Raw genomic sequence first — 19,813 nt, forward strand, 5'->3', positions numbered from 1 at the left:
AGTATTTTCACTAACAGAATAAAGGTTTTACAAATCTACAGAAATCTAGAAACTACAGTTAGTAGTTACAGACAAAACAGTCTTTTCCCTCAGCTGTCACTGTGTTGCTGCCCACTGTTGTGCCACGCATGCTCATCACACACTGGCAACTACCTACACACTATATCACTATATAGATAGATATATAACCATCTATCTATAGATGGAAGCATATAAAATGAGCTAAACCTTAAACATCTAGGCTACACTCTTAGAAGAGGTCGAACCTTTGGAGTTCAATAAAGAACTTTACAGTGCAAATATGAACTTCTAACTATCAAAAAGGTTCAAAGTTGAACTTACAGGTAAAATGGTTATTTGGAAGTTCTTTTTAGAACCTTTGTTGTGGTAACAGGGTTCATATTAGAACCTGTGTGTAGTTAAGGTTCGTTTATGAACCTTTTCTAATATGATTGGAGTGTACAGTCGATACAGTGTTTCATCTGTACCCCGGACCTCCCCGCACATTTCTATAAATTGCATCATAACATTGAAAGACACCATGTTTTTTGTCCATTTTTAAAGCATAAACTAAGAAGACCAAGAATAAAAATTCAGTTTTACATTCATAAATGGACAAGAAGCTGTTCAATGTTAAATGGAGAGGTGACGTGAAATTCTTAGCCCTAAAAATAGACTGTGTTCAATATCTTCCGCTTAGACAACCGTATAAATATTCCCCAATTGAAAAGGACAATATGCAGTTTTAGAGCAAAAATCATGAGTAAAGTGTGATGCACAGGCAATTTATTTTATGTTTCATCTCTCCTTCTGTTCCAACTTTATCTACTTTGTTATTAGCTCATGTTTTAGAAAACATTTCATAATTGTATTGTGTAAGGTTTCATCAGGAAGATTATTTTTTTCTTTATTTAGTTTATTATTATTATCATCATTACTACTACTACTACTACTACTATTGCTTTTACTACAGCTGTTGTTAATCATTTATGTGCTGAGATTGCTTGTGCCTAAATGTTTTTACAAAATAAGAATACTGACAAATAACTAGCAATTCAAAAGTACATTATTTTCACTCAAAGTAAACGAGATTATTAATATTGTTTCGTTTTTAAGCATGAATAAGCAAATCCTTGAAAATGCTTTAAATGTTTTCTGTATCTGGGCTTTGGTACGCAACGCAATGCACTGAATCTCCACAAGTCTCTCTCGCGCAATGATGTCAGTGGTCACGTGGAAAAAACCGTTACAAATTTTGAAGCGGCAGCAGCGGGACCGAGTGGGACTGAGCGGGACTGAGCGGAACGACACAAAAATCTGAGGTAAGACAACATAACGTCTCAAATAAACTATTAACTTTTTGAAAAGCTATGAAACACCTATTTAATGTCATAATAACTTTAAGGTGTGTGATAATGAATAAATGACGACGGGCCTAAGCAGACACGTCGTGTTAATGCGGCCACAATATTGTCAATTTAACGGCCTGGAGAAATAATTCCGGGTGTACCACTTACTACACCTTTTCCACATGTACTATTTCAAGATATTTTGCCGTTTTTTATCCTTACTGTGTGTGCGCGTGTGTTTGCGCACACACACAGAGAGAGAGAGAGAGAATTTAGTAAAAAATGAAAAGTTTATTTTTATTCATATTTTATAACGCATTGTTTTCTAAATTGCAATATTTCTCTGCATATAGAGGCAAGAATGAGCTCAGAGCTGATTCACTGGAAAATCCATGTGGCTGACTGGTTGATGGCAACAGTTTCCAGGTGATCATCCCTACATTTCAAGGTTTATCTCACAAAAATGCACACTCTGTTTAACTTCCCTATTGCAGCAAAACAGACATTTTCACAGTTAAGCAGATATGACATTCTACTATTGAATCCTGTTGTTTTAACAGACAATGGAATTGATGCAGACACTTGAATGAACCTAACTGAAAACTATGATACCTAAAATATTCCCTAAATTGAAGGATCAAGTTAAATTCATAAGATTAGAAGAAAACCTAAAGACTGAGATGCCTACCAAGACCACAAACACCATTCATGTGTAAGTTTATTACATCTACTCTTAAAGTTTTAAAAAAGTATGTGGACACCTCTATTAATTATTATTAACATTTTTTAATTACTTAATAGGTTGTACTGAAGAATTCAGTGACTAGCATTTTCTCACATGTATGTATTTAGTTGACACTGTTATCCAAAACAACTTACATTGCTTTAAACTTATATTGCATTCCCGTTTTGGAATGGGATGCCCATCAACTTGTATAGGTGTGATGGTTAGGTTTCCACATACTTTTAGCTAAACTATATTGCTATCATTACAAATTACTGAGCTGTTAGTAGTACCATTATAACATGCACCTCTCTGCAGTTTTTTGTTTCTGTAGGACTTGATTTGGTATTTCACATGGATCAATCTCAACACAACGTATTGCTCAAACAGGGTGACCAGAAATTTATCAGCTACCCCACTAGCAATACAAAAAAACTTAAGGAGAGTGGAGATTTTTTTATTTATAAAATGTATTTATTACTTTTTTTTTTATCACAAAGCAAATGGAGTTAAAAAATAATCTGTTTGATCAGATGTGCACATATATATCTTAATTCCCACAGTGAAGTACAGGTAAGTGCATAATTTTAAAGAAAGATGGAGGGTAAAATTGCCTCTCTTTAATTTCAGGTAAAGCAAGCAAACAATACAACAAGGTTAGTTTAGCCCTGGTTACCAAAAACCAGTCTTAAGTGACAAGACTGGAAGAGTGTATTTAAGAACGTGTCAAAGAGCCCTGCATTATAACATAGCCCAGCCTTTTATAGTATTTTAAATAATATTATTTTTAAAGGAGTCATGGTGTCACGGACAGAAGGAGACAACGTAATACAGTTCACAAAGGTTTATTATTGCAGGTGGCAGAGATGGGGAGAATAAACAGGTTAGTAGATTGAATGATGACAGGTTGAATGAAATCAGCTGGATGATAACAGTCTCTTTGTATTTGTAGATGATGGTGAGCGGATTGGTCTGGACTGAAGACAAAGGATGATGAAGGTGAGGGATCTCAATTATGAGACGAACAGGTAAGGAACCAGGTAAGTGACACATGGCATGAGATGCTTAAAAACTAATTCAAGAAAGATCACATTTGGCTGGTATTGAAAGACTAAATTAAATTCGTAGCAGGTTTAGCAAAGTAAGGAAATGGGTTATTTTACCAAGGGTCCAAGGACTTGTGACACTAAAAATATGGCAAGTATTGTAGATGTAAGTATGCCAAATGAAATAACACCTTTTCACTTACATAGCTAATATATATAAACTGAAGGGCTCTTTGACATGTTCTTACATACACTCTTCCAGTCTTGTCTCTTAAGAACTGTGCCCGGTTGCATAAAGCACCTTAAAGGGTTAGTTCATTTATTACTGACCCTCATGCCGTTCTACACCTGTAACACCTTCATTAATCTTCGAAATGCAAATTAAGATATTTTAGTTGAAATCCGATGGCTTCATAGCCAGCAATGACATTTCCTCTCTCAAGATCCATTAATGTACTAAAAACACATTTAAATCAGTTCATGTGAGTACAGTGGTTCAATATTAATATTATAAAGTGACGAGAATATTTTTGGTGTGCCAAAAAAAACTAAATAACAACTTATTTAGTGATGGCCAAATTCAAAACACTGCTGCAGGAAGCTGGTGTAGTATTTTTGGCACAGAAATACAGTACTCCGTCATTCGTCCAACTCGTGTTTTGAAACTTTGGCCATGTTTAGCATGAGAATCCAACCCTTTAACAGTGTAAATAAGTCAGAATATAGCATTATACCCCCTTTAAGCTTCAGAGCGTTATGAATCAGCGTGTCGAATCATGATTCGGATTGCGCGTCAAACCACCAAACTGCTGAAATCATGTGACTTTGGCGCTCCGAACTGCTGATTCGACACACTCATCATCACTATTTAAGTCCTTATTTTGTTTTTCTGGCACACCAAAAATATTCTCGTGGCTTTATAATATTAATATTGAACCACTGTACTCACATGAACTGATTTAAATATGTTTTTAGTACATTAATGGATCTTGAGAGAGGAAGTGTCATTGCTGGCTATGCAGGCCTCACTGAGCCATCGGATTTCAACAAAATATCTTAAATTAGTCCACTTTCAAATAAAATTTTCCTGATAATTTACTCACCCCCATGTCATCCAAGATGTTCATGTCTTTCTTTCAGTCGAAAAGAAATTAAGGTTTTTGATGAAAACATTCCAGGATTTTTCTCCTTATAGTGGACTTAGGTGGACCCCAAACGGTTGTGGGTCAAAATTAATTAGTTTCAGTGCAGCTTCAAAGAGCTTTAAATGATACCAGATGAGGAATAAGGGTCTTATCTAGCAAAAAGATTGGTCATTTTCTAAAAAAAATCAAATGTATATGCTTTTTTATAAACAAATGATCTCCTTCAAGTGGTTCCGGCAAAACCGCACTTCCGTATTCTTCAAAAAGCTTATGCTGTATGTCCTACGCCTTCCCTATTCTACTTACGGAAAAAACGGAACTGGTGCTGCATTCGTTCCATAAGTTGAATAGGGAAGGCGAAGGACGTATAGGGTATGCTGTTTGAAGAATACGGAAGTGGCAGAACCACTTGAAGGAGATCATTTGTTTATATAAAAGCATATACATTTTAAAAACAAATTAGAAAATGACCGATCGTTTCGCTAGATAAGACCCTTATTCCTCATCTGGTATCATTTAAAGCTCTTTGAAGCTGCACTGAAACTGTAATTTTGACCTTCAACCATTTGGGGTCCAGTGAAGTCCACTATAAGGAGAATAATCCTGGAATGTTTTCATCAAAAACCTTCATGTCTTTTCAACTGAAGAAAGAAATACATGAACATCTTGGATGACATGGAGGAGAGTAAATTATCAGGAAAATTTAAATGGAAAGTGAACTAATACTGTAAGGTGTGATTTCTCCTTAACTAAGGGAATGACTTAAGGGTGTTGTATAATACCTGTTTTCTTAGGTAAAAGAAACCGTTAAGTGTTTCACGACAGCAATCCAGGTTTTGCCATTATAAAATTCTGCTGTTGCCATGGACACGTTATTTGTTAATACTAAAATTGGGATTTCTGCCGTCATTCACTCACACTCATGTCATTGCAAACCCATAAGACATTCATTCATCTTTGGATAACAAATAAAGATATTTTTAATATTCTCTCATCATTTATGTCCATTCATTGAAAGACTGAATAAGGCTGTTTTGGAAGCTTGAATGTGCGCGCAAACACAAGAACCAATGAGATTTGTTCTTGCACGTGATGCACACATTTCCGCATCCGTTGACCATAAGAGATATAAATACGTATGTAATTCCATCAATGTTTATGTGAATAAACACCTAAATTACAATTTGTTCATCATATAAAGCAGTCGATCGTGTCTTGTTAGAATACTTGGATTGAACCTGCTCACTCCTTGTAACACTTGGGGAAAAAGGTGAAGTTTTCCAAACCTTATGTTATACTTAGGGAAATGACAGTTAAGGGGCTTTATGCAACACATCGTTTTTAAAAGGATTACTTAAGGGATATTCTTAGGGTTTATGATGTTTCGCCTAAAGAAACCCTTAAGTAACACTTAAGGGTGTTGCAGAAAATAACCGTTAAGTTTAAGGGAAACATAAGGGCGATCTTATGGGAAAATTACACTTAAGGTGCTTTATGCAACCGGGCACTGGTATTTTGTAACAATGGCTGAGCACACCTTGTTGAATTGTTCGCTTGTTGGAGACCTGGAAATATAGAGAACTGTTTTTACTCTCCACCATTCTCTAAAATTACACACTTGCTTAATAATATATTTCTTTTGTTTTTTTAGATGGACAATCTGTCTGACCAAGATGTGTATCAAAAGAGGTCAAGGGCAGTTGGGGTAAGTGTCCCAGACAGAATCAACTTAAGTTTTTTAAGAATAGCAGACATATTTTTGTGGGTAGATTTATTCAGGAGAAGATGATTACAGCATTGGGATCCACTTGGATAAAATGAAAACCAAATGCTTGGAGATCACCAAATCCTTTTAGAGGACTAAATGACACGGACAAAGAGTGAGAGGACAGACTATATGAAACATCACTCCACAAAGGAAATATTATCATTATATCCAGCCCTTAATGTCCCCTCAGTTGTGAGTAAAATTGTGTTTCAAATTGTGACTTAAAAGCAAATAATAATGGAAATTATGTATCATTTAATACGTTTATATTGAATACATACATGTTATACTGAATATAACATTATTCTCTTCTTGTTTAGGAACCACGTACACCCAACCCTGTGCTGTATATACTGTAAATGGTGCCTTGTGTAACAGGTATACAAAGTATACTAGTAAATATTGTTATAATTCACACAAAATTGTTCATATACGTTTTATGATACCTGATCTAAAGGTGCGCTTCTCCTTTAAGTGATGCGAGGTCACAGTATGACCTAATTTCCTGTCCTGTCTCCTCCTCTTCCCTTTTGAAATGTGATTCGATGGAAGAGGTAGGTTTCTTTTGTCATCCTGTTAATTTTATTTAATCCTAATGTTAATTATATCTTTTATATCTTTATTTCAACCCAATATGTATATGTAAAGTACTGTTTTATCTATCATTGGGATTATTTTTGATATTTTACATTCTTTGAGATATATTTCTGTCTTTATGTGAGACCAGCACATGGTAATGGAGGCGCACCATATTTGTTTTATAGAGTGTTATAAGGGCCACTCGATCTGAGGCTGCTTATTTGTCTCTGTTAAACAGGTATGTTTTCTATATTATTTTCCTTATGTTCATGTTTTCTTCCGCCCTTTTGAAATGTGATTCGATGGAAAAGAGTGTTATAAGGGCCACTCAGTCTGAGGCTGCTTATTTTTCTCTTTTACTCAGTAAAAAGATCCAGTGAATCGACTGCTTGCTGTCCCGTGTCTGTTTCTGCATCCACACAACGTAACAACGCAGACCAAGTTTTAATACCCGGTGTCGCTGGCCGCACATCACGCTGGGCATAAGCGAGCCGCACGGGTTACACTTGGATGCAGTCTGTTTTAGAAATAATGATGCAAGGGGAGAAGGTCTGTGAAGTAGACGATATGACCAGGTCATATGACCATGTTATTCTAATGACAATGTACTTCATCTTCAACCTTGAATATGCTTCAAAGCCGAGAAACACTCTAACATTATTTGAAAAATAAAAATGTCCTGTTTAATGTCCTGTTTAAACATTATCTTAAAAATTATATATAAATGAAAAATTTAATAATATAAAAATGATAGATATTCAGCTACATTCTGTTAAAAGTTGATGGAAATGTATAGATTAATGAATGAATTAATTTATTTATTTGATTGTTTATTTATTTATTTATTTGAATTATAAAAAACAATATTCCTTTTTTCTCTGTCCATTGGTGCCTGTGCTCACATTTTATATTTATGTATTAAACATTTTATAGACAATCATTGTGTTCTGTATTCAGTGTTTTGAAATGGGATTAAGATATAGTTATACAAGTTATATATAAGACATATAGTTAATGTATAATTTATATTATATTTTAATAATTATTATTAATATATGTTATTGCTATCTAAAAGGAAAAGGTTCAAAATGGAACCTTAATGGGGCTTTAATGCACCTTTAAGTGAAGGTTCCAATTAGAACCTTTTTAAAAAGGTTCAAAAATGAACCTTTAAGGTTCCCCCACAGTTGCAATCGCCAGGAACCTCAAAAGGTTCATTTTTGAACCTTTTCTTCTTAGAGTGTACAGCATTGAAATCCAACATGCACATTAATGCACCTTAACATTAATACAGGAACATCATGGTTAAGAAACGCTGATGGGATCGTTATACTGCATTTTGACTTTTTACTCTACATAGTTTAGGTGAATGTCACTACTACTTTCACTTAAGTAAGGTTTTCAATGCAGGACTTTTGCTTGTCATGTAGTGTTTTCACAGTCTGGTCGTACTACTTTTACTGAGGTAGTCTAAAGAAAGTTAATACTTTTTTCACCACTCCAAAACAAAAATTCCCCCCTACAGAAACAGTCAACCAGGACACATTGGATAGAGGGAGAACAAGTCTGCACCGGCCTGTGGTTATACAGACTGTCCAGAAAGAGGGAAAAATGTTTTTTTTTATATAATATATTTTACCAAAGTTGTACATCACAGTTAAATGCAAGGTACAAAGTGTATGCTGCTCTCACAGATTTTTACCTTGTCACAACCTGGCTCAACAGTACGTGACAAAAGAAGGAAACCACACAGGTCTGAAAATACTAGATATTTTAATAAGTAAATTAAGAAAAATATACAATTGTAGGTGTCTGTCAGATCAGAATGTATGCAGTGTATGTGTGAGTGGAGTGTATGGGAGTAAAAAAAAGAAAAACAGAACAGATCAGCCACCACCCATTAACCATCAACCATTTCAATGAGTGATTCCACAAATTGCACCGTGGTGATGTAAATGTCCATGCCAAGGGAATCTGAGGGTCCCATAGGGTCAATAGCTGACCTAAGCTGCTCCATCTGTTCAGGATTCAGAGGGCTTTGTACGGTCGGAACAGTCACCCCAGTGTGTCCATTGTCTTGACGGCTGATGTCCTCCTCCCAGTCAATAACAGGAACAAGATACTCCTGAAATATTGAAAGACAAATCATAAACTTCACTCAAAACACTACTGGTTCATTTCAGTAAATTGTAAATAAAGAGCATTTTTATTGTTTTTATACATATTGGAAAGTGACTCATTCAAGAGAAATACAATACAGAACATTTCCAAATAACACGGCCATGGAAAAGTACCTCTGCATTGTCTGGATCTGCAATGGGATTTTGCATTTGGCCAACATCCCACAGCTGGTTTGGCGTCAGGTTTTGCTCAGTCCGGATTGGGTGGTTGTCCCATCCCTCACGAAAGTTGTCCAGATTGTTTTGCAGACGAGGCAAGAACACATAATGACATGCAAAAATGTGTGTGATGCTACTGAGGTCCAGATAACCTTCATTTTCCAGTGTGTGAAGTGCGTGATAAAACACATTGGTCACTGCCATCCACACGTCTCGCCACAGCCTCTCAATCCTGAGTTTTGAAATTAAAATAGGTAATTAGATTATATGAAATTACATGTGATAACCAAATGTCATGTGCTGCATTACCAATTAAGTAATTGCATTTTTGTGCAATAAAACCATAACACAAATTGCAAAACAATTTCAACAAATGTTTAATACCCATAAAAGTCTTTTTATAAACACAAAATGTTCTAAGAGATCTAACAGTTTGAAAGTATCTTAAGCTTCAGCACTGAAAAAAGCCCTGACCAGAGGCCTAATTTGATGCCTCATTCTCATAAAAGTGATCAGGAACCCCTTGAGGCAATTTCTTAAAATTGGCACAAATGTTAACTTGGGATACCTCACAATTGTCTAATTGCATCCATTATTCCCTCATTTGCATGTTTTCATGAATGGCTGCATAAAAAGAGATGCAAGGAAAACATGTGAGGAGAGAAGAAACAAGGAAATGCATAAAGATAGATATATATGCATTAGATAAATGAGATGTCCTTTTACTCCAATGCGTCATGTGAAGAAACGTCTGTTTCTGATGATGGCAACACCTAGGGCCTGTACCACGAAGCGAGTTCAACATACCCAGGATATGTTTTTGTTATCTGGCCTAACTAACCCTAACAATCACGGTCGGGATAAGCGGTACCACGAAGCTGGTTATCAACTCAGTAAGTCAACCCAGGGTTTCCCAATCCAGCCGTGAGCGCGTTCAAATAAAAAAGGCGTGTTAGCAGCAGATGACCAATCACAGACATGAACAAATCTGACAGCAGCAGAGCATCATATTTTACAGTCGAAGAACAAACTGTAACACTACAGAAATATGACATGGTCTAAGTAGCACGGCTGCAGCGGACACATGCAGGGAGAGAGAGGAGAGGAAAAAAGAAAAAAAAAAAAATTTTCGCCGACAGTGTGAATGCCTAAATGAACAGGTGTAGTCTATAATAATGCATTGATTTGATGTGTTCATATGAGCTGTATAAAAATATCAGCCTTATTCTTTCAGCTCGGCTGTGTCTGCGTTTCCACATTAAAAGACTGGGGCACTGAATAAGTGGTTGTTCACCTCACTTTGAAAAACTTTGTCACTTAAAAAATGATACATTTGCTTACTGTTAAAACCTGTAGGCCTACAATAACCTAAGGCTTTTAATCAGTCTCTGTAGGATGATCTCGCTTTAGAGAAGATTTTCTCCACATCATCGCAGCAAACAAAGCAGCCTATAAAACAGTCTGTGGGATTTCCTACAAAGTAGATGGTGGATGGAGCTGATTGGTTAGTAGGCAGCATTTTCATGGAGTTGATCTCTTCTCTGCTCCGGAGCAGGTTAGCCATTCAGCATAAGTTACCATGGAGATCTACCCAAGGGAGTAAGCCAGAGATCAAACAGTGGAGCACACCAAAGCCTTCACGGAGGGCTCCATGTAGGCCCAAAAATGACGTCAAAACCCTGTGACACCCCGTCGCACATGAGAGATGTAACCATATTTTTTAGATTATAAAATCTGCAATCTATAATAAATAATATTCAACCATCAGTGACGCTGCGTTGGTGTTTGGCAGGTGAGCCTTGTAGGTGGGCTGATGCTTCGTGGTACAAGCCCATGATCACAGGTGGATCAGCTGTCAGCTGGCTTTAAAAGCTGTAGACTTTTGAAGGAGTTTGAGTCTGCACACACACACGTGCACTGTGCTGATACTAATAAGGTACACAGTTCTGAGCGGCATGTTCTCTCAGTAGCAGTTACCTGCTACACACCCGTACGTGAAGAACCAGCTTTCTGCATGTCTACCGTTTCCTGTACCATTTATTATAACAATGCTTCTTGGCAATACATCTTATACCATTGGAATGTCTGTTAATGTCCCTTTTAAAATGGTGCCACATTTGTAAAGAACATGCATTTGTGGCATGAGCAGCAGAGCTCAGTATGTGGTTTGCACCGATGAAAGATTTGCTAAATCTTCTGACAATACCGAACAGTTTTTCTTTGCTGTTCACTCTTGTTTGGTGTATTGGATGATTGAAGTCAGAATAATTAGAAAGGTACTTTATTGTCACATGCAATGGCACTAACTGAAGTGCCTGACGTTTTTTTGATGGTGTGAGAAACCCACACAGATACGTGGAGAACATGCAAACTCCACAGAGAAAGGAGTTTGAACCCGGGACCTTCTTGCTGTGAGGCCACAGCGCTATCCACTGGACCACTGTGCCGCCTGAAACAAGACACATTGAATATTTAGTAATTTAACAAACAGGGATGTCAGTAGTGTGTGGAAGAACCATATAAAAACGCAACAGCCTGGCACCTTCTCCCCATACTGCTCATCATCCTGGTCACACACTGTTGTGGGATGGAATCCCATTCTTCAGCCAGCATTTGTTGCAAATGAGTTCTCAGCAGCCGGTCTCTGACATCACCCCTTATATGGAACTTGGCCTGAAGTTTGCAGATGGTACTGGGGCTTACTCCAAAGAATTAAGCAACTTGATTTTGCGGAACACCTGCTTGAAGTTACCCTATCAATCGCATGGGCCCTATCCAGATCAGTCAAACATGGCATGCTGATTCTTGGAGCAGACACCAACGGACCTCTGTAGCAGAGCACATGCTCACAGTGGGGGTCCATAGGCTCAAAACAAAGGTTAATAGCAACAGCAAAGAAAAGCTGTTTGGCATTGTCAGAAAAGATTTGGCAATTTTTAAATGGGGACAACCCACATACTGAGCTCTACTGCTCATCCCATAAATGCATGTTCCTTACAAATATGGCACCATTTTAACAAAAAAGGGACATTAACAGGCTTCCCGATGGTATAAAATGTATTGCCAAGAAGCATTGTTACAACACAAAATAATTTACCAAACACAAATTGTCACTTTTCCTTTTTCTGCATAGTTTACATGTTTATCATACTACAACAGTTTACAGAGTTTATGTTCCAATTTGTGTGATCTTACCTTTGGTTGTGCACACTTTTGCCTGCAATGAAGCTTCCGTTCTCAGGCCCTCGTACAGACATCATTAGGCGTGCCACTGCCACATTCTCTACACCGTGGTCTGCTCTTACTCTGCAAACATTAAATCAGTGAATAATATAGCATATTGTTTAAAGATCATTGGTAAGGCTGCATAGGTTAACCATGTGACAGCACACAAAAATAAAGCATAATAGGACTCAATTGGCATTTTATTTCATACTTATATTTGCTGAACTTCTCTTTACATCCTGAAAGCAATCAGTATATGCTTATCTGATTGACAGTAAATCAAAAGAAAACCTGCATCTGTGGCTGTCACTGGACTGTAATAAGCAAAGCCAATGACATTTCCTTACCAGTTCTAATTAAATAATAATAATTGACTTAATATCTCTAAAATAATTACTGCAAGACATTGTGAAAACGGAAAGTGACCAACCACAGATGTCAACTTTTGGTGAAACTCAGAGTTATCTTTACCTCCATCAGTGGTGGTGGTGGGGTGGGGAGGGGGTCAAACAGAATAGTCATGCAAAAAATACTAGATGGCATTAAGGAATGAAATCATCTAGCAATATACAAATAGGACTACTGTGAATTAATAAATGCGATATCAAATGTCATTTTTCAAAAACATTTCACACACTTGTGGACACTGATTAACAATAATTATTTTCTGCAGAGATCTATGTTTTCTATATAATTCATACATCGTGATTTCAGGGCAGACAATCATGAAACTACTGTGTTGAAAATGTCTGTGGTGGAATGAAATCTCACCTGAGTGGGAATCCAAAGCGCTCCACAGATTCTGAGAAAAAGGCCAAAGTGGTGGCTGACAGGTTATTTGATGCAGCTCCCAGGTACATTATCTACATCAACAAAAGACATCAATTCAACATAAAAACCAAGGCATATCATACGACATAATTGTGAACAACAATGGTCAAGTCAAGTCACCTTTATTTATATAGCGCTTTAAACAAAAGATTGCGTCAAAGCAACTGAACAACAATTAGGGAAACAGTGTGTCAATAATGCAAAATGACAGTTAAAGGCAGTTCATCATTGAATTCAGTCATGTCATCATGCAGCTCAGTTCAGTTTAAATAGTATCTGTGCAATAATTTGCAATCAAGTCAATGCTATCGCTGTAAATGAAGTGTCCCCAACTAAGCAAGCCAGAGGCGACAGTGGCAAGGAACCAAAACTCCATCGGTGACAGAATGGAGAAAACACCTTGGGAGAAACCAGGCTCAGTCTGGGGGCCTCTGACCATATGAAACCAGCAGTTCAATTCCAGGCTGCAGCAAAGTCAGATTGTGCAGAAGAATCATCCGTTTCCTGTGGTCTTGTCCTAGTGGTCGTCTGAGACAAGGTCTTTACAGGGGATCTGTCTCTGGGGCTCTAGTTGTCCTGGTCTCCGCTGTCTTTCAGGGCTGTAGAGGTCCTTTCTAGGTGCTGATCCACCATCTGGGCTGGATACATACTGGATCCGGGTGACTGCAGTGACCCTCTGACTTGGATACAGACTGGATCTAGTGGCTACGGTGACCTTGGAATAATTGATAAACAGACTAATAGTAGCATAGATGCCATTCTTCTAATGATGTAGCAAGTACATTGGGTGTTATGGGAAGTGTTCCCGGTTCCGGTTTACCTAATTAACGCAGCCTAAAAATCCTTTAACGGATTTGGATATTAGAAGCATATTAGTGTGCTATGTGTAAGCCAGGTTAAAGAGACGGGTCTTTAATCTAGATTTAAACAATGTTAGGTAGGTTATTCCAGAGTTTGGGCGCTAAATAGGAGAAGGATCTGCCACCCGCAGTTGACTTTGATATTCTAGGCATTATCAAATTGCCAGAGTTTTGAGAACGCGGCAGACGTGGAGGACTATGATGTAACAAGAGCTCGTTCAAATACTGAGGTGCTAAACCATTCAGGGCTTTATAAGTAGGAGCCAGTGCAGTGATGACAGAACCGGGCTAATATGATCATACTTCCTGGTTCTAATAAGAACTCTAGCTGCTGCATTTTGGACTAACTGGAGTTTGTTTACCAAGCATGCAGAACAACCACCCAATAAAGCATTACAATAATCTAAGCTTGAGGTCATAAACGCATGGATTAACATTTCTGCATTTGACATTGAGAGCACAGGCCGTAATTTAGATATATTTTTGAGATGGAAAAATGCAGTTTTACAAATGCTACAAACGTGGCTTTCTAAGGAAAGGTTGCTATCAAATAGCACACCTAGGTTCCTAACTGATGACGAAGAATTGACAGAGCAGCCATCAAGTTCTAGCGTTCTAGGTTATTACATACAGAGCTTTTAGGTCCTATAATTAACACACCTGTTTTTTCAGAATTTAGCAGTAAGAAATTACTCGTCATCCAGTTTTTTTATATCGACTATGCAGTCTGTTAGCTTTTCAAATTGGTATGTTTCGCCGGGCCGCGAAGAAATATAGAGCCAAATATCATCAGCATAACAGTGAAAGCCAACACTGTGTTTCCTGATGATATTTCCCAAGGGTAACATGTAAAGCGTGAAGAGTAACGGCCCTTAGGTTGTAAATAGGCTGCTTTTTGCAGAAGACCATTAAATATATTTTAATGTATACAAAAATAATATATAATTTCCCTGACAGGGCTTGTGTAGGCCTACTCCTATTCCCAATATTATAGAAAAGTTGAATGGTTTTATGTCACACTGTTAGCTTTGTGATCTGGTCATCAGGCAAAGATGCACGGACTCAGACCAACATGGAAACTATGCTGTGCAAATAGTGATGTATATTAAATGTCTACCTTTCGAGAAAAGCCATCAATCCCTCCAAAGATGACAATGTTGTACCTGCGGATAAAACCATTTATTATATTCCAAATAAATGGGAACAGATCCACTACATCTTACACAAGTTTGTACATAATTGCACTTACAAAGTTACAATAACTGTTATGTGTACACATTTATTCCAAGAACAATCACTAGTAAAATAAGACTTACCGGATAAGCTTGTGGTTCGTGTCGATGTGGACCAGGTACTGGGACAGGGCACAGAGTAGGTCCGTCTTACAACACACCCCAACTGCGTCATCCGAGACAACACCCCCATTGTATCCACACGGTGCATAGATGCCCTCACCCGGTTCCACTGCACCCGATGTCCCTCTGCTAACAAAGTCCCTTTGACGATACGGTAACCGGCATGAGGCATCCTTAATTTAATCTCTGACACTATTTCATCCAGTGCTTCATCCGTCAATGTACTGTACAGTTCTCTGACAGAAATAGAGTTTTCTTGCATCCTTCTGCACACTGTTCTACGGGACACCCCTGCTAGCTTGGCAATGCATGGAACTGGCAAATCAGATGAATGAGAAACTCTTCTGATATAATAAGTTTTGGACGGCCAGCAAAAGGACCTTTTACCACCTGTACCACTCTAGGCGGCTGTTGATGATCTTGTTGGTGCATCTCTATCAAGTTGCTAAGCTCTGTCAACACATTCATTACCTCCTGCGGCATTTCAATGTGCCTGGACAGGGCACTGATGAAAACCATTTCTTGGGTGCAGATGAAATCTAGGTAGTCCATGTCCAGCGGTCTTTGTTCTAAGACATGCGTAAGGCGTGAATGCAGACGCTCGAAGATGTGTTGCTTTAACAGTTGCTGTAGAGAAGAAACAACACATGTTGATCTAGGCCTCTGATATGACATGTGCAATGTTTTAATTGGTGACAGACAAAACAGTTAATTTCTGTCTTTAACCCCAATAAAAATAATACCAATGCACACATTAGTAGGGATTTCCCGATCCGATAAACAATTCTGATCTAGGCCGATCAAGGCATTGTTTTTAACTGAGCACAAACCTAAGCCTGATCTTGTGTGTTGCTTTAGATTTCCTACAAGTCTCAGAAACGGAGAACAGTTTCTGGCCGGATGCAGCTATAATGTCTGCAGGGTGTAAATATTTTTAAAGTTGAAAAACAAAAGCAGTCCAACATCCTTTTGTAATGTCTGCAATACAAGCATTTTGCAAGCAGTAAAAACATATTGAAAACATTGTTAGTGACAAATCCACATCTATCGCGGCTTTTCACAGTGCATGTGTAGAGGAATGTGCAAAGCGCAGGTCTGCTGTAGTTAGCAATGTGTGAGTAAAGATTACTGGGAGAAACCACGATGGTTCGGTTGAACTGTCGCTTGAGCAACTCCTGATACAAAAACGTGTGACAAGTGTTTTAAAAAGGCGTTTTTAATGTGTCAAATCAAAAGAAAAAATCTGTTTTAATAACTCCTAAAGCTTTAACAATATTTTGTGCCCATGCCTAGTGTCCAGATAACAGGGCCTTCACTTCCATAGTCCTCCACTGGTTTCACATAATTGCACACAAGGAGAAGCAGCATAAGATATTGTGATGAATGGAAGTGGATGATTTGAATGTTTGATGTACACGCCCCTCAGTTTACGTAAGTGGGTGTCCCTTAATGAAATGAATGGGTACAGGTGATGCGTGTTAAACATTCCTGAAATAATTATCTCGAGGACTGCTTGGAAGAGAATGCTGGGGGAGTTTTTGGGGTTTTGGAGCTCTTGTGGGGAACACTAAACGGCCGCTCAGGACAAATAGTGTCTCCAGCGGTGAAGATAGTAAGTTAGTGGGGGGGGTAAATGTGTTAGGCAGTCAGGGTGGAACTTCTGATTAGAAGAGCTCCCGACTGAAGCCTTAAATAACTCTGCCCCAGGAACTAAGCTGAAAAACGCTGAACCTGATGGACTGATTTCTATGTATTGAGTGATTAAGTGACAAAAAGGTCTGTGGTGTATCTTCCCTGCTGAGCTGAATCCATCTCCACTCTGTGTTTCTGCTTGTTCATACACAAACATACAAATGAATGTTACAAAAGAAGACTATCCCGTCTCATATAGGCTACTGAGAATTTATCAATAATGTTATTTATTTAATGATATTATAGATTACACTTTTGAATGTGCCATGGATGCGGAGTTCTCGCATTTGACCAGCGGATGTCGCTAGCGTGTCACTGCTCCGCTGCTTTGCGCATGCGTAGAAGTTTCTCATTATTACGAGAAACTAAGTCATTACTAAGTCATAATTACGAGAAAGTTTCTCATTATTATGAGAAACTAAGTCATTATTACGAGAAAATAAGTCATAATTATGAGAAAGTTTCTAATTATTATGACTTACAGAATTATATCTTTTTACTCAACTGTGGCGGAAACGGGCTTCCATACTCATGCGAATAGGGCAAGACATGACACTGACCAAACACTTACATGAATATAATACGTCACGTATAATATCTTGAACAGTTACTTTAAGCATCAAGCAAGACACTTACCCATCCTTCGCCAGCCATATTAGCCTAATTGGCTTGGTATGGTAGTAAGTTAGGTCTTCTCCAATGTCCAGTCCGCTAAGTTAACGTTAGCTAACTGAGACTTTTTTGACTGTTTTGAGGCAGTTTTATTTGGCGTGACACGTTTAGGAGGACCTGTTGGCAAAATGGAATACAATATTCACAGTAATGTTTTTATTTGTGTATAATTACTGAAAATAATAACCGTGTTATTTTACCTTAGAATGAGCAGGTTTTATTGGTTTTAGCCAGAGGGAGAGGGTCCTCTTCTACGGAGTTCTTTACATTGAACCGTCACTTTCCTACGCAGGAACCCACAACGCGTTTTATTTCCGGTTTCCGGTTTCTTCTGCGCCAAAAAAAAGGGGTGTGTGCGCCTATTATGAGTACGGGATGACGCGTTTTTGTAGGACAACCCGGAAGTTAGCGGCGCGCGGGTTCCCTCGACTGAAAGCCTATTCATTTTTCCCATAGACTTTTGGAAAATCGCAGAAAATAAGCTCTGTGTTTAACAAAGGGTTATGACACTTACACGTTTTGTCTATCAAGATAATATTTACAAGTTAACACAACATTTATAGATTTTGAAGCCTAAATAAAGTCGTCAGATATAAAAGGCTAACAGTAGGCTATAAATGGACTACAGCACACCATGGTCGCTGATCAACGTCGTCACCACCAAGCGTCCTCAAACTTTATTTAGAAAACAACTCTATTTAAAAACATGCTCACTGATTATGATCTGCGCTGTGTATGAATACTTATCCACTTTTTCATGAGAAATGCTGTCCAAATGTCCCTTTTAGCAATTTGTTAGCAACCGCCGATTTTAAGACACAGTAAAAGTTTAAAAAATCACAAGTGGGTTATAACTGGTGTGTTTTATGTCATAGATCAAAACGTGAAAGTATTTAGAGGCTTTGTTAACCACAGACCTTATTTCAGGCGATTTAGCAAAAACCCATTCAAAAAACCCATATGCTGCGTTCCAATTCGCCTACTTATACTACGCCCTAAAAGTATGTACTCTTTCTGTGAACAAAAAGTACTTACTTTTGAGTGTGTAGTAAAAGAGTAGACAAGCTTTGGGACATACTAACACGTCATACAATCGTCTTTTCTCTCTGTCGCATCCTGTCACCGTAAACTGGCCTGTCAATCATCTTACTTCCTCCACATTTCATTTAGCTAATTTCCTACCGTATCGGAGTGAAATGCAGCACGTTAATCTGCAGTCGCGGGTCTTTCATGTGGAGAATTCTCCTCATATTAATGCATAATGATGCATTTAAAAGTTAATGGCCATTATCGGATCTTCATAAAAGTCCACATTGGTATTTGCAGATGAAAAATAACACGGGTAACATTACATATATATTTTCTATCAGGTTAAACTGATTATTAGTCACTCAAATCTCTCAGCGTCGATTGCATATATCCGCCATGTTTTGTAGTTTTTTAACACATTTTACTCGTGTTTGTAGTTCTGAACTGAATCCTCGTCCAATGCGCAATGGGTTGTGGGCAATATTAGCCTTTATAGTGTGCACGGATCCACACTTCGAAAATCTACCGGAAATAGTAGACCATCCGGGGACTTTTGCCATACTCTTTTCAACATACTATGCTTTGGGACACACTTATTTTAATCTCACATACTATTTAGGGTGGATAGTATGGACATTGGAACGCAGGGATAGACTTTACGGCGTTGGAACCGGAAGTCCTAAAATGCTAACTCGCTTCCGGGTTTTGCCTACAAAAACGCGCCCTCCCTCCAAGTATAGGTCTCTGCGGAACAAAAGAGGGGCGTCTCCCAATTTTGGGGTGTTTTCTAACTGAGAGAGGTGTTTATAACGATCCAACCAAAAAAGTACGGAAGCCGGGATATGCGTTTTTTTTTTTAAGTACGAAAGGCCATTCATTATTATTTTATTTTTTTTCTTATGATTACAACTACTTTTTTAGTGTTTAGATCCCGAGAAACAATTATGTCGAGATAATGAAAAATAAATAAAATATTGCTGCATGCTTGACTTCCGTAACAGGGAAACTATGCGTTTTTCCCGAGTGCCTGCCTAGATATATGGAAACATTTAACTATAATACATTCACTTATTTTGAAGAGTATTTACAGGACCTGTAGCTTATAGCTCGAGAGGGCGAAATATATGATTTATGCAAGTTTTATTAGCCTACTCCGTTTTTTTAGTGCTAGTTATTTATTTATTTTATTATTATTTGCA

The 19,813-nt window shown here is 37.9% G+C and overlaps 1 long non-coding RNA gene across 5 annotated transcripts; it reads left to right on the top strand.

Moving 5' to 3' along the window:
- The first annotated feature begins 1,295 nt into the window (after window positions 1-1,295).
- LOC137032529 (uncharacterized) lies at window positions 1,296-7,806 on the top strand. Of its 5 annotated transcripts, none has more exons than XR_010896691.1 (8): window positions 1,296-1,322; window positions 1,703-1,775; window positions 1,910-2,061; window positions 5,916-6,224; window positions 6,353-6,410; window positions 6,508-6,586; window positions 6,797-6,849; window positions 6,976-7,806. It is a non-coding gene; the product is annotated as an uncharacterized lncRNA (long non-coding RNA). The 5 variants fall into 5 exon arrangements; XR_010896693.1 differs by having other exon boundaries at window positions 5,916-5,969; window positions 6,060-6,410; XR_010896690.1 differs by having other exon boundaries at window positions 5,916-6,410.
- Window positions 7,807-19,813: the final 12,007 nt, after the last annotated feature.

This window comes from Chanodichthys erythropterus, chromosome 12, assembly GCF_024489055.1.
Source record: "Chanodichthys erythropterus isolate Z2021 chromosome 12, ASM2448905v1, whole genome shotgun sequence".
Taxonomy (NCBI): domain Eukaryota; kingdom Metazoa; phylum Chordata; class Actinopteri; order Cypriniformes; family Xenocyprididae; genus Chanodichthys; species Chanodichthys erythropterus.